This window comes from Vulpes lagopus, chromosome 13 (assembly GCF_018345385.1).
Source record: "Vulpes lagopus strain Blue_001 chromosome 13, ASM1834538v1, whole genome shotgun sequence".
In the NCBI taxonomy this organism is placed as follows: Eukaryota; Metazoa; Chordata; class Mammalia; order Carnivora; family Canidae; genus Vulpes; species Vulpes lagopus.
The window spans coordinates 20,513,260-20,538,156 of NC_054836.1; the positions used below are offsets into that span (position 1 = coordinate 20,513,260).

The 24,897-nt window shown below is 39.9% G+C and overlaps 1 long non-coding RNA gene across 1 annotated transcript; it reads right to left on the bottom strand.

The window, feature by feature from the left end:
- Window positions 1-1,086: 1,086 nt before the first annotated feature.
- LOC121474847 lies at window positions 1,087-23,238 on the bottom strand. The gene is made up of 3 exons (XR_005983555.1): window positions 21,964-23,238; window positions 6,731-6,839; window positions 1,087-1,509 (listed from the first exon to the last, which is right to left on the bottom strand). It is a non-coding gene; the product is annotated as an uncharacterized LOC121474847 (long non-coding RNA).
- Window positions 23,239-24,897: the final 1,659 nt, after the last annotated feature.

Genomic DNA, 24,897 nt, shown 5'->3' on the forward strand with positions numbered 1-24,897 from the left:
CATGAAAAAAGTCTAAATATGACATCAATTAACCCCCTACTTCTCGTGTAAACCACTCCAATCATATAGAATGATTTACTCAACCAAAGAAACGACTATATAGACTTGCATTTTTTTAATACCAAAAAAGCTAAAGAATGGGTTTTTTAAACTGCACAGGGGGGAAAAAAAGGCAAACTTTCTACCAACACATAAGACAATGGAGGAACAGAAGCAAAATTTGAAGTTCTAGGACTGCATATAGTTTTCGTCATGGCAGTGTTCAAGTGATAAATTCTTTACAGAAGCACTAACATGGTTACCATCCTTCAGGGGCCCCAGAACTCCCAACACTGCTGATGTCTGTGCAACGATAAGAGACCTCTTAGGATGATCCACCAGGGAAAGCTTAGGCAGCCACAAATGGTTTCTAAGTAATCTTTGGGTAGTTATACAGTAAAGATACTTACAAAGAAACTGCAGTGTTTGCTCCCATTTGTAAGCAAGGCAGTGCCACTCAGGGGAGAAAATATGGATTTTGGAATTCAATAGTTCGGGATTTCAATCTGGATTGTGCTGTTTAACATCTGTGTGTGTTTGAGCCAGTTTCTTAACCCAAGTGTCAATTTCTTTATTTGGATGGAAGAGATTATCTAATTTACAAGGCTCTTTTGGAAAGAAAATGAAACGATGCATGCAAAGCATCTGAAGCAGAGTCCTGTATGTAGTGGAACCTCACCCAGTGGATGCTCAGATGCTCCCTGGGGCCGCTATGGATGTGTGTGGAGGGGAGGGCATTATGTAGAGGATGCTGGAGGGCATACAGTTTCTAAGACATTCATGTGCACAAACAGAAGAGACTTCTGGCTTTTATTGTATTTTATTTAACTATGATGATTTTCCTGTGGACAAGCTGTCTTTCGGCAAACTGTTCCAAGCCCATTTGATTTTGGTTTCCCGCTCTTGGTAGTTTGGCCTAAAGGGGGCAGTGTAGAACTTTCACTGCCATGAATCGGTGCTGTGGATGGAACTAACTTGCAACTCTCCCTTCTAAAATACAGCCCTGGAGACAATTAAACAGGAATGTTCAAGGAAGGCAAAAGGGTATTTATTCTGTGGCAACTTTTATTAATCTTCTGGTTACGGTTTCAGACAAATCTGCTCTACTCTTCACTGGGAAGAGGTCTGGGAATCAGGAAGAGACCCTAGAACCACAGGTTCCTGTCCTCTGGTTACATAATCTGGAAGGACAAACACTGCATGTAATTTCTCTTTGTGTACACTGGGATAGACAGCTTCATTAATAATTCCATTCACTTCATGTCCCTTGTCTTCTTTCTTCGGTGTGTGTTTTGGCTTCTATTTGCTCGGCCAGGATCTTAGTGTGAGCAATACAGAGGCCATATTGGTGTGTTCCCAGGAACTGTCACACTGTGTGTCCTCTGCAATGGAGACATTTCAGCCATCCAGAAACTAGGGGAATTTTGTGCTTCTTTCTCCCTCTTAATTCTTCGATTTTATATTCTCGGTCTGAAAGCCACAATTATTGAAGAGTTAGTTTCCTTTTCAGCCATAGATTACAGGGGAGAGATCAGGACCAAGGTAGAAGGAACAACTTCCTAAGAAACCAGGAGAAAAGCTTCCCAGACGAGGCCTGTAGCTTTGGCCTGCCTACCCTGGCTCCTCCTGGTCATCCTACCTGGGCGCCTAGCATCCCAATGTGGGAAATCAAACCGCGCCAGCAGAAGGGTCCCAGAGGCGCTCCTTTTAGGAAAAGCATGATAGAATTACTTCCTGAGATAATCTAGCAGAATAGCTGGCCACACAGACTAACAAAGGAATCAGCCACGTGAGTCTTAGACCCCACACAGGCCAGCAAAGTTTACACACACACATATCTAGCAAATGGAAGTGAGTGGAATGTATGGAGAGCTCTAGTCAATGATATGCCATCAGTATGTGTTGCAGCCCACAGAAGGAAATCTGTACACCTGTAGACCCTGGACACAACCAAATAAATCAAACAGACTGACCATCTTGCAATGTGTTGATATTTGAGTTGGTTTTCAATATTCCTTAAATATTTTTTTGGCCTTGGGGCTGACTGACTCATTTAACGTGTACTCCCTCAATGTGTATACCCTGTCTTCCTTCCTTCCTTCCTTCCTTCCTTCCTTCCTTCCTTCCTTCCTTCCTCTCTCTCTCTCTCTCTCTCCCTCTTTTTGCCTACTTTTCTTATGTAGGTATTACATGGTGCTCAATCTGAGCTTCTTGGGATGGCAAAAATGTGGCATGTCACTTTACATCACTTTACACCTTTCGAAGGAAATACTTACAAATCGAGGTATTCTCTCCTTTTGAGGCCAGGCTCAGCCTCAGAGTCCCCCTCAACACAGTATCAAGAGTGCCAGGGTCATTAGCTTGGAGTGGATAGGCAAGCTGAAATCTATTTGTCATCTCTGGGTTCTATTCTCAAAGTGCTCACAGCCTCATGGTCAGGTGTTATGTAAATAGAAAGGTGGCTGAATTAGAAGGCAGGTGACAATTACTGGCACAGGGTCCTTTTTTTTTCTTTTTCTTTCTTTCTTTCTTTCCTTTCTTCTTTTCTTTTCTTTTTTTCTTTTCTCTTCTTCTTCTTCTTCTTCTTCTTCTTCTTCTTCTTCTTCTTCTTCTTTTTGTAGGAAGAAACATAGAATTCATTCAACAAATACTTGTTGGGCTGGTGATGAGTATTCAAAAGTGAATAATGACAGACAAAGGCCCAGCCTACATGGGTCACTAACTCTGGGCTATACATTAGAACATTTAGGGTGCTTTAAAAAAAATATCAGCACCCACCATCAACTTACTCTTAAAAATCTTAATAAGCTCATTAGGTTGAGTGCCTTGCTTGTCATATCATGTTAAAAATACCTGTCGGCATATCTGTCCCCCCAACTAGACTGGAAGGAATAGTAATCTCTTCAGTTTTTTTTTAATTAAGGTAAAATTTATACACAGAAAAATACATAACTTTTAAATATTTAACTGGATGAAGTTACACAAGCATCTATGCCTGTATAATCATTACTTTAATGAAGATAAAGAACACATTTATTACCCCAGAATGTTTCTTTCTGTCTCTTTCCAGTAAACCTTCACCTCCAATAAGCAACACTATACTATTTCTGTCACCAAACGTTAGATTTATTTCTTGGACTTCACAGAAATGGAATTATACAGTATATACCATTTTGTGTCTGACTTCTTTCTCTTAACACTATTTTGAGACTCATCCATGTTTTTGTGTATGTCAGTAGTTTATACCTCTTTATTTCTTAGCAATGCTTCATTATGTGAATGTACACAAGCTGTTTATCCATTCTCCTGCTGATAGACATTTGGGTTATTTCCAGTTTGAGATAATGATCACTGTGATGATTACTTTTATGTTTCAACTTGAGTAGGCTATGGTACCCAGATATTTGGTCAAATACCAATCTTGATACCAATCTTATATATATATATACCAATTATATATATATATATAAATCAGTAGACTTTGAGTTTACTCAGACTCATAATACTCCATATTATAGAGGTGAATTTTCCTTCATAATGTGGGTGGGCCTTATCCAATCAGTGAAAGGTCTTATCAGAAAATGCCTGGGGACCTCAGTCTTTTTCTGCCTCCAGACTACCTTCAGACTCACAAGGAAAACATAAACTCTTCTCTAGGTCTCCAGCTTGCTGGCCCCTGCAATGACATGAGTCAATTCCTTAAAATAAATCTCTCTCTCTCTCCTTATACATTTAGAGCACCCTAAATGTTCTAATGTGTAGCCCAGAGTTGGTGACCCATGTAGGCTGGGCCTTTGTCTGTCATTATTCACTTTTGAATACTCAGCACCAGCCGAACAAGTATTTGTTGAATGAATTCTGTTTCTTCCTACAAAAAAGAAGAAGAAGAAGAAGAAGAAGAAGAAGAAGAAGAAGAAGAAGAAGAAGAAGAAGAAGAAGAAGAAGAAGAAGAAGAAGAAGAAGAAGAAGAAGAAGAAGAAGATCTCCTTATGCCCTATTGGTTCTGTGTCACTGGAGAGCCTTGGGTAATACAGTGAACAAATCTGCTATAAACATTCTTCTCGAGTCTTTTTGTGGATGCTCTTCCATTCCCTTGAGTAAATATCTAGGATTAGAATTGAAAGGTCAGTTGGTAGGCATATATTTAACTTCATAAAAAGTGCCAAACAATTTCCCACAGTGATGTACATTTTTTCACTCCCATCAGCAACAGATGAGAGTTCTGATTGCTATATATTTTTGTCAACATTTAGTGGTATCAGTCTTTTTAATTTTAGCTATTTTGATTCACAGGTCTTTGTAGTTTTAATTCACATTTCTCTGAGGGCTAAAGATGTTAAACAGCTTTCATGTGCTTGTTGGCTATTCGTGTTTCTTCTTTGGTGGACTGCCTATTCAAATATTTCACAATTTGTCCCCTTTTGAATCTCAACTTCAAGCATTTAGTAGTCACTTGAAATTAAACTATGTGATAAACTATATGATGAATAAATAAAAGAATATTATATCATCTGTCATCAGTGATTGTCCTGATATGATAATTTAATTTCTGTCTAGTTATTTATAATGCTTATAAAGTACTTAGTATAATGCTTAACACACAGTCACCGGCTAACAATTGGTAGCTATTAGCACTATCCCTATTTTATATGTAAGGAGATGAAGATTAGAAAAGTTAATCTTGACTTGACCAAAGTCACCTAATTAGTAACTGTCAAAATTGTTACTCAGCTCTGGCTTCTCAAATTCTGTATTTCACATTTTTACTTTTTTTTTTTTTGGTTATTATTATTATTATTTTGTTATCTGACCAATTAAATAATGGACTCACCATTAAAACTGTTCCTTCCTTCCTTCTTTTGAATATTATTTAAAACAAATCTAATATTACAAATGTAATGGTATTAATCATTTTATATGTTTCAACTCATTTAATTCTCACTACAACCCTATGAGGAAAGTACTATTATTTGTATTTTCCAGACAATTAAACTATAGTACACAGGAGTTATGCAATTGCCCAAGACAACATAGTTATTTAAGAGGTATAGGCAGGACTCAAGCTCAATCTGTCCCACACAAATGGGTATTTTTTTTTTAAATCAGTATTCTAGACTGTTCCTTACGACAAGATTAATGGGACATGTTGAATTTGAGGGCTAGGAGACAACAGGAAGAAGACTGGAAAAGCTGAGACATATAGGAGCAAGTTTCTAGGTTATGGGGTGAGGGGCATCGGTCAAAGGGTGGGTGGGGAGTGTAGAAAGACTGTGCATCAGCAAACTACAGTACAGACCATATTAGGAGAGGTGTGCTAGAAGTGGTAGGAGAAAGTGCTAGATATATTCGAAGATGGAAAAATTTCAATAGTTCAATTTCAGAAAGATCTACAGCAAACTCCATTTTTCTGGACCCCACCTTGTTTACAAGAATACGTCTATAATGATAAAATCTTATGATCTATAACAGTTTCCCCAAGATAGTTCACAGTATTCTGGCTGCTGTTTGCTCTTAGAGTTGAAGACAAGTAGACCTAGGTCGCCTGCCTCTGGGGCCCAGGAGCTCCCAGTCATCCTGATAATCCCTCTCCTGTTTACTGGCAACCCCAGCAAACACCCCCCTCCCCCCCGCAAGGGTCCCATAGGCCAGACTGACTAATCCCTTCTTCTGCTCAGACCTCACTCTCCTGAAAAGGTAGTATGAGGAGCAAGGAGTGAGTCAGTCTCTTTAAACTGGTAGTACCCAGAGCTGGCATTAATCTGTGTTATCTTAGCTCCCACACAATGAGTAATCATGCCCAGTCGGAAGCTCTCACTCTGGGAAACAGGTGCAAGTTTCTAAAGGAGGCCTTTGTAACCATAATAGGAGGTTAGCTGAAACTCAATCTACATTTACTCCTTGCAACAGAATATTTTTTTGGACCATGGTCTGCAGGAACATTCAGGTTCCCTAAAAATTGATATCGGCATCACAGAAACACCAGCAATGTGCCCAGCCCGAACCCAAGGGCCAGCCCAGCTTGTGAAGAGCTGCACAGAGGGTCTGAGCCAAAGACTTCCTCTTGACACTCCAGAAAGGCAACCGCTTAGGTGACATGGAGTGACTAAGCCAGGCCCTGCCTACTAGGCTTCACACACAAACATGTTTTTGAAGCCCTTTCTACACTCAGCAGGGAACATGCTGTTCTCTCTGGGAGGTTGCCAGAAACTTATGAGAGAGTCAAATCAATGCCAAGAACAGACACCAAGGCCTCTCTGCTGCTGCAGAAGGGGACACTGTGTGGTGCTGGGTTGCCACCGCCCCTCCTTGCTCCTCTAGCCTTCCCAGCCAAGCCTACGGACTGTTTCCTTGCACTTCTCAACCCATAGGGTAGTTTTTAAGTGATTACTAGAGGCCACTGTACATCTTTGGACAACTGTTAATTATGCTATCCAAAGCCAAGTGCAAATATGTTTCTTCTAGTTTCATTTGTTTTATATATCAGTGGTTCAGGCTATGGACCTTGGAGTTAGCACCCAGGAGAATAACCACCAACTTTGCCCATTTTTAACAGGTACAGGCAGAGTCCAAGTGCCGTTCTCCCAAGTTAGCCCTCTGTTCTAGCTCTAGCAAGAAATACAAAGGTTACTTGAAATCTAGCCAGTGCAAGCAAAGTGAAGAGAAAAATTTATCTTCTTTCACAGGTACTAACCAGATGTCTCTCCAACTCTCTTCCAGAGTCTTCCAAATCCTCAGTGTCTCCATCAAGACCCAGTTCTAAAACCAAATATTTAGAATTTCTTCTTCCTTTATAATAACACCTATAAGAATCAAGTGCCAGTTTTTAGATAAATATATTTAAGCGAGTTTTTCATATATTCCCCATATCTGTATAGGGAATGGCTTCTTCTTTGAAAACTATTTGCTTAGTTCTGTTTTGTTTTTGTTTTTTTGTTTTTTGTGTTTTGTTTGTTTGTTTGCTTAGTTCTGTTAAGTTTTTCAGATTCACCTGTTTGTCTGGTTTGTGAAATTGACATTAACCAAGAAGCATCACATGGTGTCAAATACCTACCTGTAGGCATCCCCCCAATTTCTCCACCCATCTATCCATCCACCCATCTAATACTTTTTGAGCTTAAAGTTCCCACAAGTAACTAATCACCCCTTACAGCCCTGAAGTTGAGAACCTAAAGTAATTAAGAGATGATAAATGTCACATAAATCCAATTGCTTCTTAAGCAACTGAAAATAGAAAAGCCCAGGGGAGAATGATCTTCATGACTGTGAAGGATTCTATCACAGAGAGATCTCACCAACCATATGCAACTACAAAATATAGAAAGCCAAGCCCAGGCAGGATAAGTTCATTCCGGGCTTGGGACCTGCTAATTGATTTCACATGTAAGTGGATGGATCTCTCATGGGGCCAGATTCCAATATGGGGAGAGAAATGAGATCTTTCACTAAAATAAATGTCTGCATCAGACCAAAGGAGCCTTTAGGACACTGGGCTGAGTGCTGGTGTGAGGATGATACTTGATTTAGGGAGGTCTTGATGGGTAAAAAGAGCTGAATTTGAATGCCATTCAGCCATTTCCTAAGCATGACCTAGGGCTATTTATTCACACTATTTATTTATTCAATAAATATTTATTGAGCCCTATTATGTGCCAAGCATGATGTGAGGTGATGGAAATTTCCATGCTCTCATAGTGTAACATTAATTATTCTTTGGGCTTTGCCTTCCTAAGACAGAACAACACCTGTGTGTGGAGTTCATATGCACTATATGTGTGACAAGATATAGAGTGGGACTTTTCTTATTATCTCAGAACAGGTAGATGATCATTCGAGGACAGATGATTGTGATTTATTAAGAAGCAAATTCGTTTTGCTGCTCTCTCCTCATTCTCTACCCATTAATCCAATTTTGAGGGGACTGCCCAATTGCAATCTTCAGCCTCAGAAAGAGTTCCCTGTCTTCTCCTTCCACTCTTGGGGGGCATTCTTTTTAAAATAAGCCAATGGGGTATTCCAAAAAGATGATTTGTATGGATTGGAGAGGGGTGCCAGCAGGAGATTGAGCCTGGAATCTCATTTCTCAGTTGGATATCTACTTATGTAATGGATTTTCTGAGCTGCCCTTCATGCCTGCTGGGGCTGTGGGAAAGAGATCTAGGGAGAGAATGTGGGGTAAAGAAAATAAGCAATAAGGGAATAGGACACACACTCCCATTATCTGACAGGAAAAAGATTCAGAGTCTTCTACAGGTCAAGTGGACCTCATGAAAGGCTTGAATTATTGTGATGTGTGTGTGAACCCCACCCTAAACTGTGATTTACTGAGATAAGAGACCCCAGCAGCAAGTCTACACAGGGTGAGTTACACAGGAATGGGAACCAGGGAGAGGGGAAAAGATCCACTGGAGCTGATTTCCCGTGGGAAGTGGCCGGGCAGGAAAAGGCTTCCAAAGGGCCTTTCAAGGAATCATCACGTATCTCCCAGGAGGTGCTACATTTGGATGGTTGCCACGGAGGAGGGGAGAGATCACAAGGGCAGCTGGTAAGTAAAAACATTTTTGCTCCCTTTGCAAATTCTGTCTTCCTATCTTCAACATTGAAAGGGACCCAGAAGAAGGCAGTTGTAGAGGGAAAGCATCAAGAGAAGCCCCAGCTCCCTGCTCATATCCTTGCCTCAAGCCAGTCCCTGGAAGTGGGAGGAGATGGCCATTTCAATTGGTTGAGAGACTGAAGTGGGTGGTGCTGGCGTTGCCATCAAGTCTTGAGAAGGAGAGAGTTAATGAAGCATGTTTTAAAGCCATAATTGGAGAAAAAGAACACTATGGAGTTTGAACCTGCTGAGGTCACAGTGTCCAACAAACTGCTGACAAACGGAAAGAGCTCAACAAACTGGAGGTGCTCTGTGAATGGAAGATAAGAAACAACACACAAACATTCACTTGCACCTTTGGCCAAGCAGACCTGGTGGTCATTTATGTGGCAGTATTAAGAAGAGCCACAGAAAATTATGATGACACCTTTGGAGCAGGATGATAGGCTAGTGTGGAGGCAAAGGCAGGCTACTCTCAAAATGTAGCATATTGATTGTTTTGCATTAAAGTTACTTAAGAAACAGCCAGTGTAAAAAGAATACTATTTTCATATTCACTTCGTAATTCATTGATATCCTGGTATGAATACCCATAGCTTATTTCAAAAGTGTTTAGAACTAAGAAAAAATTTTTAAATTGTTGAAATTCGGTATATTTTGCATATAAAATGTATAACATATATTACATAACATTGAATAAACTTAAATCTCAAAAACATAAATACTAAACATATATTTTTGGCAAGAAAAGAGCAATAAAAATAAGGATACAAAATAAACTATTACATAAAATGAAGAAAATCAATCTTGAATATTGAAAATGAATTTAATTATTTGTTTTTTTGACAAGTATAATCTTAAGAAGAAGGTGTATCAGTGGTGTGATCTTTAATGGTGAGCCTAGTGTTTGGACATATATTTCCAGCCTCTAGAAAAGCTCTTTCATGCGGTATACTGGTTGGGGGAATAGTGAAAAGATAAATATAAACTAAACTTAAAAATAAACTTTTTATTGACAAATAATCTCACATTTATCTGATAATATGAAAACATCTTTAGAAATTTTTATTTTTCATAAAGACTTCAACACTTCCAGTGACAGGGAGCTGTAGTTTTTGTTACTAAGGCCAGGCAGTCAATTTGTAAGATGCCTGGTTCTTAGCTTCTGCTGTGAAACAGCCTTTGTTCAAACAAACAAAACAAATCAATCAGACAGGTAAGGAGTTTCCATCCTTAAATACTGATTGTTTTCGCCATCAACCTGACCCCACTCAAAGTGCTGATATCTTGAAGGTTAAGACTGAGTCTTTGTTCCTTATAATTCTCTTTCAGGAAGCTCTTTTTTACGTATTCCCAGAAGGCTAAAAAGAAAAAACCCAGTTTCTTTCAAGAAGGAGAACTAGAGTGAATTTGATCTGGGAAAATCTAGGTTAGTGTCGCAGTCTTTCTCCTACTATCCAGACACCTTGAAAGATAAAGCCTCCCTTTTAATGCTGGACTTAACTCTCTAAGTACTTCTCAAAGCATTAATAATTCAGACGACAAATTTCTTTAGATACTGAAATAATGACATCTCACCAATAAAATATCAGTACTTTGGTACTTAATGAGTAGCGTGGGTTCTAGAATGTTGAAAACCTACACTGCAAACACGAATTAAAATCATCTTGCTCAGAAAGTTTTTCTCCATTAAACCACTAGAGTGTCAAAATTACATTTTAAGGATAAGTCCATACTGGCTTAAGGCAACTCTTTATAGGATATCCTTACATACATGAACACACCCAAGGAGTCTTCCCATTAGTCAGTATTCACTTGGCATAATTGTTTATCAGCTGAACAATCAAGAATGTAACTAAGTTACCAAGTTTGTTGTCTTTGGAGGCTGGGCAATGGAGCAAAAACAACATGCAAAGAAGAGGATAATTGCAGTTGTAGGGTAGGACCAGGGAGGGAGGTGCAACAGATTGGCCCTGGAAAGTCTGGGGTTGCCTCAGGAAGGCAAAGTGGGCTTGCCAGAAATGCCATAGAGACAGGAAAGGGCAGGAGGGTAGATGGGCACCTCATCTCTGCATCACACCACACTGGATACCCTCCTGTGGTAGATTCCTTTTATTAAGCGCAACTGAGAAAATTTATCTTAAAAAAGAGACAGTTCATTCTTTTCACAGCTTAAGGAAGGAGGAAAATCATACATAGTACATGCAAAATAAAGTGAAGAAAAGCACAAGTTAATTTAGTTACAGAAAACATACAGGAAACAATAGAGGGGAGGAGATATGACAAGAAGTAATGAAATGGCTAGTAAAGGGGTATGTTTTGAGCCAGATTTTGAGGAGAAGTTGAATGTGGTTTAGTAAGGAGGAAACGTCTTTCCACACTGCAGAGAATACTATTTGCAAATGTATAATCTTAATCCAGGTACCTGAGAAGACAGTGTGAGGTTCATTATATGAGCACATGCTTTCTGGAGGAATGTAATCCCAGAGAAGCAAGAGTGAGGAAGAAAGTAAAGATATAAGCAAGGAAAAAATCATGTTACTGACTTCTAGTTATAGGAAATTCAAAAGATTGCTCAGTCAGTCATACAGAACATCTCAGAAAGTCCTTTGGTAGAAAGAAGGACAAAGAATTTCTCTACTGACTTCTTAGGTCTCCTGTTTCTCATCTCTAATTTTCCCATGTGTTAAGTGTCTGGTCTTTCCTCCAGACAGCTGCTGGGTTGAGATTCAATCGTCAGAACCGCTGTGGTGTCTGCCATGATGAGAGTAATGGAGCCCATGTCAAAGGATGGCCTTTCCTCCCACAATTTGCAGGGGAGACTGAGATAACCAGAGTGTTACATGATGTCTTCAGAGTTTTATGACCATTGAAATGGTATGAACCCAGTCAACCATTGCTGGCCTGCTTTTATCAGGAATCAGGGCAAATAGGACTCTGGGATGGAGATGATTGAGTCATCAAGGATCTGAGTTGCCTGAGAGGTACAGAGATGAAAATGGTGCAGATATGAAAATGGATGATGAAAACCTAAGCATGTCTAGAGAGAATGGGGTCTAGACAAATGTGTGACTTAGTGTGTGATTTGGATGACATTCCACGAAGGGACTCATAGGTTGATTTGAGTGAGTTTGAAATGTGTGCCATTTTATTGTACTTATTATGGCTGGTATTATGGTTTTACCTATTCAATAATCTTTTCAACCTCCTTTATAAATTGTAGATGCTGGAAAGCTAAAAATAACACTTTTCAGACTCTAGTGCAGCTAGTGTTCGGTTATGATTTGGGTCCTGCCAAAGAGATACACTCATGAGGAACTTGTGAGAAGTGGAGAGAGGGCTACAAAATGCAACTGCAGTAGCAGCAGGTGCATAGTCCAGTAGCTGTGATCATATCTCCTGTCGTGGCAGCATCTGCAGCTCCTGGAGGCCCCACTCTGTGGTGTGGCTTTGCAAAGTTCTCCTGGTTGCTCAACCCAACGGGCTTTTCTCTTCACTAATTTGTAAGCCTTTTAATGATCTTTTAAAAAAAAAATCTCTTTTGCTTAAACCAGTTAGAGTATATCCTGCTCTGTGGAAATGACTAGTGAGGTCTTTGGGGAAAGAGAGAAAGATTGAATGAGACAGAGAGAGTGTGTGTTGTCTTGGTCTGTTCTGAGTGTAATAACAAAATACCATAGATTGGATGGCTCAAACAATAAAAAATTGTTTTCTCATAGTTCTGGAGGCAGGATAGTCCACGATTCTATGTCTAGTGGAGTTTAGTATGTGGTAGGAACTCTCTCCCTGGCTTGATGACAGCCATCTCTTCCCTTTGTCCTCATGTGGTCTTTCCTCTGTGAGGAGATCTTCCTTTTCTGATACGATCACTAATCCCATCACAAGCCCTCCCCCTCAGGACCCTCTGTAACCACTTCCCAACAGCCCCATCTCCAAACAGCATTGCAGTAATAGTTAGGGTTTCAACATATGAATTTGAAGGGGCACACAAACATTCAGTCCATACCAGACAGAATGATGAAGTCTACCTCTTAGATGCTGTGCAATTCAGTGGCCACAGTTACTAAATCTGATTGTTGCTCTCAGCCCATGTTCACATAGATATTACCCATGAAGAAACACAGAACCATGAAGGTACCAAGTGCATTTGAGAAGTAATACCAAATATTAAAAGAAGAGATCCTCAACAAAACATGCACCATATCAAGGACCTTATCAGCCCCAAACAAGAAAAGACATGGTGTTTAATTTTAGCGCTCTGCTGCTGATGAGGGAAAGCCCTGGAGAGGGCTTTCAGTACACTCTGGAGAGGTGAATGCTAGGGAGCTGTATCAGCCTGTGTGCTCTGCATAATCCCTAATGTCCTTCTCATAGACCTTGATCCCTTATTGTGACCTCTTCTCCCCTACCCTGGCCCTACCTAGCAGGTGACTAAAAAAAATTTTTTTTAAGATTTTATTTATTTCCCCATGAGACACACACACACACACACACACACACACACACACAGAGGCAGAGACACAGGCAGTGGGAGAAGCAGGCTCCATGCAGGGAGCCCGACATGGAACTTGATCCCAGGACCCCAGGATCACACCCCAGGCCAAAGGCGGCACTAAACTGCTGAGCCACCTGGGCTACCCTAAAAGATCATTTTAAAACTGCTGCATGCAGATGAATAAAGAACAACTTTCCCCTAATTTCCTACTTTATTTAGAAGGTGTGCTAATGCCAGTCAACCCAGAAGTATTAAGTAATTGGTCTTCATCTAAAAGTCTTCTGGCTAAAACCTTAAAGCCAGACCTATCAAGGTGCCCACAGAACGAGGGGTTTTGGAATCCACTGAAAGGATTCTCCATCCTTAGAAAGCATTTGGAATTCTAACGGACATGGGTTTTTTCCAACAACAGGAAGAGGAAAGATCACTTGTATCTGGTACTTGATTGAAACTGAAGCTATGAAAAAAAAAGAAAGAAAGAAAGAAAGAAACTGAAGCTATGTGAAAAACAGCAACAAATGATGTTTGTAGCAAGTTATTAGTCAAAAATCATCTTTATGAACATATGAACATTTCAGGGCCCTATCTTTATACTTCTTACCAAAAGCAAGGACAATTATTTGCAAAACTCTCAACCAAAAGTAAACTTCATATTGATCCTGATGAAACAATTAAAAAGATATAATTTGTTCTCTAGATCTTTGCCATTCAAAGTATGGCCCATGAGGCAGAAGTAGTAGCATCACCTGGAACATTGTTAGAGATTCAGTTTCAGGTCCTGTTCCAGACCTACTAAATCAGAATCTACATTTTAATGATATTCTTACATGATTTGTAAGGACATTAGAGTTTTCAAAGCTCCATTCCAGATACTATAAAACTGTTCATATGGCCAGTTATTGAAATGATTCCATTCAGCATTTAAATGTGTGATGGCAGGGCACCTGGGTGACTCAGTGGTTGAGCATCTGCCTTTGGCTTGAGTCATGATCCTGGGGTCCTGGGATCGAGTCCCACATTGGTCTCCATGCAGGGAGCCTGCTTCTCCCTCTGCCTGTGTCTCTACCTCTCTCTCTGTCTCTCATGAATGAATAAATAAAATCTTTAAAAAATAATAATAAATGTGTGTTGCCAAATGCCTATTGAGGATCAGCAAATACTTACTTTGTGTCCATATTAATGCTATTATTAATTTAGTCAATATTTGCTGTTATTGTGACTCTAATTTTATCCAGTGATATTTCTTGTGTTTTCCAAAATGATAAAGTCCCTATTTTTTTCTTATATGCTCCTTTAGGTAATTGTTTTGATCATATTTCTGTTGTGTTTTCGGCCTCCAATGATAGATTATCATTTAAGGATTTTTCAAGAGCCTTCTGACATACTCCTCCAGGTTATCCTGGCAGACACTTAACTCTAAGGCCATTTCCTCATTCTTCCTTGCTTACAGAACCATGATTTAGTTCAGTGTCAGGATGTTTTTAGCTCCAGTCTAAATAAATCACAATGATCTTATGTCCCTTCACCATATACTCAATTTCCTGTCCTCATGTAAAACTAAGGGTGGCCATGTGACTGAGATCTGACCAAAAGAAAGGATAAGCTGGAGGCTTCTGGGCAAGTCTTTGCTCCCTAATGAAAACAACAGAGAGGAAAAGGTAGCTCAGTGGCACCGTGATTACTTCTTTCAACCTAAACCACACACAGGAAGCCGGGTGCTGTGAGAGCCATCTTGAAGTAATCAAAATAAGGACAAAAAGTCAACTTACTGAGGGCAGAGTAGAAAAAAACCTGATTCCTAATGACATGATCGAATCACTATCCCTGTTCTGGATTCCATTTCCAGAATTTGGGTTATGGAAAAAGAAAACAAAGCAAAAGCCAAACCAAACCAAGACCATAACAAACACCCCATCCTCCAAACCCCATCTAAGATACAGTGAGTCTACTTTGTGGTTATAATGCTGAAACCATTCCTAACTGGTCCAAATAAGAATGCTTGTAATAGTCAAGGAACTGCTCTGTAAGTCTGGGGAGTTTTGGAACACTGGACTGGTAGCACCAAGTAGGGGAGCAGGGGACCTGGATTCTGATAAGAGCCTCTCAACCTCTTAGTTGTATAACATTGTGAACCTGGTTTTTCAGGAACTTTGGCTCCTATATTTATAAGGTCAGAGTTAAAACAGTGCCTTCTTTTCTGGAAGAAAAGAGAAGAATGGGCCAAGTTTTGGAGCTTTTCCTTCAAATGAGGTTTTCTAAAACTTTCTAGAGAGTTAAATGTCTTCATCGCTGTTGGTTGTTGCCCCTAAATAAGGTTTAATTACGGTATCTTCCCAACGGCATATTTTTGATGAATAAAGTACTTTTCTTTTTCTTTGGGGGATTAAAAAAACCCCAACAACTCAAGTTTTAATAAGATTTTTTTAAAGCAACTGTCTTCTTTTTCAAACTAAACAAAATTTTATGCTGAATTAAGCCAATTTCCTCATATTGTATTTTAAATAAGGATTAAAAACAAAGCCACATCTAGGTCCTATGGGGAAAATAAAAACATTACAAGAGAAGTTTTGTTTTGTTTTGTTTTTGTTTTTTTAAGGAGAGAGAAAGCAGGGGAAGGGCAGAGAGGATCTTAAGCAGGCTCCATGCTCAGCAGCTCAGAGCCCCACATGCTGCTTGATCTCATGATCTTGAGATCATGATTTGATCAATCATGACTTGAGTGGAAACCAAGAGTTGGATGCCTAAATGACTGCACCATACAGGAGCCCCTCTAAGAGAAGTATTGAATTAGTATTTGTAGTATTTTAAGTGGAGCAGATGTTAGGTAAAATTTGGTGCAGATTTTTCAAACTTGTGGGCTTAGTAGCTCATGTATATTCACCAAGTGATTTTAATCCACACAATCTTTTAAAAAATTAGAACTTGTTGCCAGCAATTCCTCTGTTCCTGGTCCACCTAACGCTTGCCCTGTTCTTGCATTTGCTCCATGTCAGAAGCACTGGCACTCTCTCAATGCCAAAGGTGTATTATGGTGGGTGATGAGATCGATAATGGTGGATGTTTCAGGTTGAGCTGTGTCCCCTCAAAACGATGTTGAAGTCCTAACCCCAATACCTGTGAATGTTATCTTACTTGGAAATAAGGTGTTTGTAGATGATCAATTTTTTTTTTTTGTAGATGATCAAATTAAGATGAGGTCATTAGAGTGGGTCCTAACCCCAAATGACTGTGTCTGTATAAAAAGGGGGGAGTCGTGAACACAGAGAGGTGGAAGATAATGTGAAGACACAGGGAGAACACCATCTACCAGCCAAGCAATTTCCAAGGCTGCCAGAAGCTAGGAAAGAGGCATAGAACAGATCTTCTCTCACATCCCACAAAAATAATCAATTTTTTCAACACCTTGATTTAGACTTATAGCCTTCAGAATTGTGAGACAATAAATTTCTATTGCTTAAGCCACCCAGGTTATGGTACTTTCTATGACAGTCCCTGGAAACTCAAAATGGTAGGGGAGGACCTTTACAGTTACATTCTGAGGGAGGAGTTCCAGAGCAATGCAGCATGGAACCCAATGCCTGAAAGTTGAAGTCAAAGCACTGGTAGGATTTTTTTTAATATTAATCTTTAAAAAGTATATTTGATGGAACCGAACTTGAGAACAAATGAGTGATAGAAACCTCCTACACTCAAAATTTCAAAATTGTATCTTCCCCTTCTTATGGGTCCTTACCCCTGAACTGATATCATTACCTCTAGCTTCTCCTGCAGAACTTGTTTTTTCTGATGTGTGCCTCATCAGGCTGCCATTTGGTAGACTGGTAGACTGGTAGATTTGAGTCTCTCTTAAATGTAAAGGTCAAAAGGTACTTTACTCTTAATATTAAAACAGGTATCTAGGGGCACCTGGGTGGCTCAGCACCTCAGTCGCTTAAGTGTCTGTTTTTAGCTCAGGTCATGATCCCGGGGTCCTGTGATTGAGCTCCATGTTGGGCTCCCTATTCAGTGAGGAGTCTGCTTCTCCCTCTCCCTCTGCCTACCACTCCACTCCCCTGCTTGTGCCCTCTCACTCTCTCTCTCAAATAAATAAATAAAATCTTTAAAAATAAATAAGAGAGGTATCTATATTGAATATTTCTTTAACCCTGATTTCTCTAGATCTCTGCCACCTTTGGATGAAACATGTTTGAATGTCACCTAAACCCCAATTGGACCCCCACAGCATTAGTAAAACCCTTCTAGGAAAAGCTGTAACATTCCTTAAGTTTCTGTTTCAGTGTTCCACTTACTATAAAATTCTTCTTGGATTCCTCTTGACACTGAAGTTCAAAAAATTGTTTATTCTTGCATTATCTTTAGTAGAGATCACAACTGTGTGATAAGATAAATTTGTGTCCATTGGGGGAAAGAGTTTTGTTAGTCCACAGGCTTTGTTTAAAAACCCTAGTCCCTCTGATATTAAAAGTTTTGGCTTTCAATTTTTAGCATTTGTATACTTTTCTTTTTTTAAGATTTTATTTATTTATTCATGAGAGACACAGAATGAGAGAGAGAGAGAGAGGCAGAAACACAGGCAGAGGGAGAAACAGGCTCCATGCAGGGAGCCCGATGTGGGACTCGATCCCGGGTCTCCAGGATCAGGCCCTGGGCTGAAGGTGGCCCTAAACCACTGAGCCACCCGGGCTGCTTTCACGTTTGTATTCTTAGTGTGGGATTCCACATCAATTTCTAGATGTAAAGACATAAAACACCAAGGTGGAAATGAATTTATTTTTTTGTTTTTTATTTTCTTTTTGGAAGTGTTTTTCTAATACACCAAGTAAAAATAACTAGTATGCATGTGTGGAGGAAAACGTCCCACCATAAAAGTCCTAGAGAGAAGTTAAAAGCCCTATACACAGAGCTCCTCAGGTGAGAAGAGCACGGCAGTTTTTTAATGTTCCTTGTAAAAGGAAGGTACAAAGACATGCTGAAGTTATTTTGCTTGCCACATCAGCATTCCTTTGAGGAGGAAGAAAGAAAATATATTGTTGAGAGTTCTTCAGTTTAGCTCTACAAAAACTTAAAAATGTTTTGACTTTCAAAGGCACTTTTGCACAGTTGCAAAACCACCTGTCTCCTCTCCAGACTATTCTGTATACAAATGTAATTCTAATTTTTTACAAAATACTGCTTTGATCATTCAGCTCCTTGGTCAAAATCGATTATGGCTTCTTCCCATGTGTCAGCTCATGTCTGCACTTTTCAAGACCCTTGATACTCTGTACCCATCTTACCTATCACAAATGTTATTTCACGCTTTCCCATAATTAAATGTATTACCTTTATTTTATTGTGTTCCTCTCCTGTCAGCTCCAGAACTTACAGGTTTACACACACACACACACACACACACACACACACACATACCATATGTATTCTGGCCCTGGGACTTTTACTTACAGTTTTTCTCATTTATGCTCTCTGCTTATATCTTTTTTCCTATATACAGTCTTCTTTAAAGCTCATTTCCTTGTAGAAAGTTCTATTTCCTTCTAGGAAGCTCCCTTGATAATTGATATCTCCATATCCATCTACTTTCTTATCCCTGCTACTTATTTAGTATGGAACTATATGGTACTTGGCTAAATACCATTTTATAGTGCTTTCTCACTTTTTATTATAATTTAATATAATTTGGGGGGGGGCACCTGGGTGGCTCAGTGGGTCAAGCATCTGCCTTTGGCTCAGATCATGATCCCAGGGTCCTGAGATTGAGCCCCATGTCAGGCTTCCTACCCAGCAAGAAGTCTGCTTCTCCTTCTGCCTCTCTCCCTTTGCTTGTGCTCTCTCAGTTTCTCTCTCTCTCTCAAATAAATAAATAAAATCTTAAAAAAATAATAATTTAATATCATTTTTAAGTTTCCTATCTCTCACAGATGGAGTATAATGAACAAACCTTCCATTTCAACAGCCCTCTTTCTACTTCTCTGTAGAACACTGCAACAAAGACTCACTGCAAAGCACCCATATTTGAGGAACCAGAGCTATCAAAATGCCCACCAATCCACCTCTCCTGGTGGTAGAAAACAATCACTGGCAGTCACCATAGCCATCACCACTTATTTTATGTATAAGAACGATGACCTGGGAGCTGTAGATATTTACAAAAATGGCAAAATCTTACTAAAGACAACATAGAATTACAATGGCCATGATAAGGAATGTTCCAATTAGATTATTCAAGAAGTGCACTTGAAAGTGAGGGTTCCAAAATTAAACAAACAGAATGAGATACTTATTTTAAATTCACAAGCAGAAGCCTCCAAAAGTTTTCAAAATTCTAAAATAGTTTCATTAAAAGATTCCTTGCAAAATGCTAGTGAGAGAGAGATAAAAGGTACCTAAAAGAAGACTATAAGAAGGCGGTTATCGTACTGAGGAATGCCTGCTGCCCTCTATCCTCCTTCATCTGAGGGCTCATTCTAGGGATCCTCTCTGAACTGCCTTTCCACTCTGAAAAGACTGTTAAACAGTTACCTCTTAGGCCACCTGAGGGGCACCTGGGTGGCTCATCGGTTGAGCATCTGTCTTTGGCTCAGGTTGTGATCCCAGGGTCCTGGGATGGAGGCCCCCCCCCCCAAGAAATGCTTTAAGGCCCCTAGTTTGGCTTTTGACCAGGGGGTGAAAAATATCTGAAGAGGGTTGCCTGTAGTCTCAAGTGGCTTTTCTTTTCTTTTTTTAAGATACTAATTATTTATTAATGAGAGACACAGAGAAAGGCAAAGACATAGGCAGAGGGAGAAACAGGCTCCCTACAGAGAGCCTGTTGCGGGACTCGATCCCAGGATCCTGGGATCCTGGGGTCACGACCTGAGCCAAAGACAGATGCTCAACTGCTGAGCCATCCAGGCATCCCCGTTAAAAAATTTCTTAAACCCAGGGATGATCCTCAAAAGGTTTTGTAAATACATTGACTCCTGAGCCCAGGTGAAATTGGAAATACGATTTTATGTTGTTGTTTGCTTTCCATATCCAGACCAGTTGGTTATTGATCCTATTTTTTCCCAGCTATTGCCTTCTTATTTGTCTCATTTTATATCCTAAGAACTTGGCTTAGCTTTCTGCCTGCTTGGGATATGCAGGTTGTAGATTCCTTTGGCAGTGACTCTAGATCTTCTGAAGGTATCTTTTGTACCCTCACTGTGGATGTCTCTTGGGTCCAAGGGGTTAATACTGCTACATATATGTACTATACCAGTGGCAAACCGACAAGATACCTGAAAGGATTGAAAAACTTTATCATCAGAAATGTTTTCTAAATCTGAAGAGGATATTTAGAGACTGGGGGGACTTTTCAGGCTTTCTCCTCTAAGTGAAATGTATCCAGAGTGTATCTTTCTTTCCTTTACTATGGTATTAGCCGGGAAAGAGGGTGCCATATCTGTATTTCCCAGGCCATTGGGGGTAACTTTTCAGACTGGCATGATGCTGGAGAACCCCCAGTCTGTTTCCCCGTTTCTAGTTAACAACCTCAAACGTGGGGAACTTTGTGCCCCAGCTCTGTTTAAAAAGAGAGAGAAAGAGAACATAAGGCAAAGGTAATGAGAATAAAATTGCTTGCGTGGTCTATAGATACGTAAAATTTTAGTGACCTCATGACTGTCACTTTTCCTGTCCCAAGCCAGCCACAGTTTGAACCAGAAACTACCAGGAGGCATTCATGCTTTGAGTTACACTTCCTTTGGCAGAGCCCTACTGCTCCGATGAGGAGTAAATATAAATGAGGCTGTAATCAGGAACCTCTCCTTAACTCTTGAAAATATTGCAGAATCCGAGGCCAAAGCAATAGCTGCCCAACAAAAGTCCTTAGACTCTTTGTAACTAAACAACGTTCTTGATAATAAGATTGCCCCTGATTATCTTTTAGCAAGTGAGAAGGTGTCTGTGCCGAGGCCAATACCACCTGCTGTACCTAGATAAACACTTCTGAGGAGGCTGAAACTGAGCTTGCTCACTAAGCACACTGCTTGGTTTAAATGGGTGACTCTTTCAATGGGGTCTTTCTTTGATTGGTTTGGGTCTTGGGGATCATGGCTCTGAAGTGCCTTGCAAACATTGGGAATAGTTATCATAATAATCTCCCTGGTGCATTGTATTCTCTTAAAAGCTTTAAATGCATGTTTGCAGCTGCCAGCCATTAAGCAAATGATCTCCCTAAGAGTGGCACATCTAAAAAGGGAGAGAATGGCTGACAAAAAATTGTGAGCCTGATGTCTCGGCCTGTGAATACCACAGGCCCCCTCTAATTTTTCTGTTTTCTATCAAATCCATTCTACACAATGTAGCTCCAAGCAATTTTAAAAAACAACAACCTCTTAAATATAGGGAACAAACCGAGGGTTGCTGAAGGGGGGGTTATGGGTGGCTGGAGTAATTGGGTGATGGGCATTGAGGAGGGCACTTGATGTAATGAGCCCTGGGTGTTATATGCAATTGATGAATCACTAAATTCTACCCCTGAAAACAAATACTACACTATATGTGAACTAACTTGAATTTAAATAAAATATTGAAAGAAAAAAAATAAAAATAAAATCAACAACCAGAAATCAGGCACTATCTCCTCTTAAATTCTTCTCAAGTCTTAACTGCCAGGAAAAAAAAAAGACTTAACTGCCAGATTTTTTTTTTTCTTATGTAATCTCTACCCCCAGTGTGGAGCTCAACCTCCAAATCAAGAGTTGCATGCTCTACCGACTGAGCCAGCAGGCACCAGCCAGGTGCCCTGACTTACTGCCAGATTGTAAAAGAAATATGTGAGGCTGGCTAGGTCTTTTACGGTTTGGTCTCTACTTACCTCTCCCATTTCATTACCAATTTCAGTTCTCCTCCAGATGTCGGTCACCCAGCCGGCTTGTCTTTCACTGAAACTGCCTTCCCTTTAACTGCTGATCCATTCCACTGGCGGCAACCCCTCGCCCCACCACCAGCCCTGCTTTCCAAATTTTTCTGGGGCCTGGGTTAAAGGTCTGATCTTGAAACTTTTTTTTTCTTAAGATTTTATTTATTCATGAGACACACAGAGGGAGGCAGAGACACAGGCAGAGGGAGAAGCAGGCTCCACGCAGGAGCCCAATGTGGGACTTGATCCGGAATTCCGGGGGCAAAGGCAGATGCTAAACCGCCGAGCCACCCAGGCGTCCCTGATCTTGAAACTTAAGATAGTAAGAGACTCGCTTCCCTGGAGGTGTCTGTTTATTTCAAGGGATGGTAAAATCCATCCTGAGGCATGAAGATGTTCAGAGAGTACTCTTGGAATAAGACCCTTGTGTGGAGTTCATTTCAGAGAAACTTGTCTTATATCTCCCCTGGAAGCATTCATATAGGGGCACCTGGGTGACTCTGGCTGAGCGTCTGCCTTTGGCTCCGGTCGTGATCCCAGGGTCCTGGGATTGAGTCCAGCATCAGGCCTTGCAGGGAGCCTACTTCTTCTGTCTGTGTCTCTGCCTCTGTGAGTCTCTCATGAATAAATAAAATCTTAAAAAAAAAAAACATTCACTTACATTCCAAAGGGTAAAAACCCAGGATACTTCCTATTGTCTCCCAAAGGAGACTGTGTGTACTTCAGGGAGCAGCGTTCTCTCTCACACCTTACAAAGGGGGGGCAAAGGGGAAGACAGCCATCCCTCTTCTCCATAAACTCTCCTATTCCTTTGAGGTTCTCCACCTATAGGACCGACTCCAGCAAGTATAATGCAACATCTGCCTCTCATCCTAACAACCTTAGAAGGGGGAAATACTGGGGGTAGGCTACCTGGGCAATTTTTTCTTTCTTTTCTTTTCTTTTTTTTTTCCTGTAAGTAAATACAAATAGTTTGTCTCTACCTCAGAAATCTTGTCTCTAACTCTCAGGATAATATAAATGAATATAGATATTAAAACATACCAATATTTACAAATTTAATTTCTATGTTCACAAATGGACTGTAACGTCCTCGAGTGTAGAATTCCTTGAGATTCATTAGGGTATTACTAGCGCCTGGCAGTATGTGGTGCTTAAGAAATCTTTGTTGATTGCTTGTTGAGCAAGTAAGTGAATTGCCTCAATGCCCGAAGAATGATGATTAAGTGTCATTCAGTAGACAGTGAGAGCTGATCTAATAAACCAAAGCTCGTGATGGCTCTGCAAGGAGGCAAGGGCTTTCAGTAATACGGTCTGAAGAAATCCAGGAGCTTGCAGATGGTCAGTAGGCTCAATGCTGATGAGCCAGTGGCAGTGTCACCTTCCCTGAAAGGTTAGCTATGAGTCACTCATTCATATGACCTTAGAACGTCACTCTGACTTATTCTTTTCACAGGTACCTTCCTCCAAGAAGAACTGTTTATTCACAGCACAAGCTCTGCAGTGTGCACTGCCTTGAATCAAATCCCAGCTTTGTTCCTTGACAGGGGCAACTTGCTGAACACCTTGGTGGCTCAGTTTCTTATCTGTAGAATGGGCAGTACATTAATATTATCAATGCTGTGAGAGTAAAAGGAGGTCATTTATGCATAGGAGTTAATAATACAATAGGTTGTTGTGAGGGGGAAAATGAATTAATTAATGTAAAATCCTTAGAAAAATAAATGCCACATAAGTTTTACAGAAATTTTTTTTTGGCGTATGCAATATTCAATTTAGAAAGGGGTCACAGAGAGAAGAAAAAAAGTCCAGTTAACATGAAAAAAATATTTTTGGCCATTAAATATATGGTTTAAAAAAAACAAGTCAAAGTTATAACCCCTAGATTCTTTGGTTAAGAAAACATTTCTTCAGGTTCAGTGCAAGTTTTACCCCTAAAATAATTTCCCCAAAATTAGTGCACGGTAAGTGAAATCCTGCCTGGAACTATCTGGATTATGTAAAAATAAGAATCACATCTGACTCTATACAGAATGCAGGATATATTTTTTAGTTACAAAAGCACTATTGTCAAACATTCTAAGAAAAAAAAAAGGCAGGAAAATATTCTCTACTTTCCAGCAAGCCAGAGAACTGTTTTCAAAGTCTTTTTTAAAACTATGCTTAGTACTTGTGTTTATTGTCATATGGACGTCTGCTTCCACAAGATGAAATATAATATTTAGAAGGGAAAAGAGGCTGCCTCGGGAACATCTGAAGCCTAATTGTTACTTTAATGACTTAAGTCTCTTTTTATTTATTCAAGAATTATTGAGTGTGCGCTTTGGGCAAAGTTTGCGTTAAGCCGTTAAGCTGTGTGTTTATTTATAATGTGTAGTGAGCTGGCTTCTCCTCAGTATTCAGGGAAGGGCAGCCTGTGCAGTGCTCTCAAAGGGACCTCAAAGAGTTAATAGATCTCATTAGGTAACACATGGCACCACCATCCACCCAATTTTTGGTTGGCCAACATTACCAAAGAGGTCAAGGTCTTTGTTTGATCCTTGCCTGAAGAGGCTTCAGTCTTGCTCAGCAGTTTTGGGTCACAAATCATACTTTGACCTAACAATTTAACCCTGGGGTGATAATCAGGCAATGGGGTATATTAGAGCAAATGTGTTACCATCATTGATATTGTGTGTTCACACTATATGACTTCATATCAGAAGGATGATACTTTATTTTTATTGCTATCAACTCATTTGTAAAGAAATAGGTAAAGAGGATTGCCTAAGAACATGGTATAAGACTTTTATTTTTGTTTTCAATTTTTTATTTTATTTCCAGATCACAAATTTATAATTTCAAACAAAAGTTGCTATCCTTAAAAATGAGTTTAAAAGAAAAAGGCTG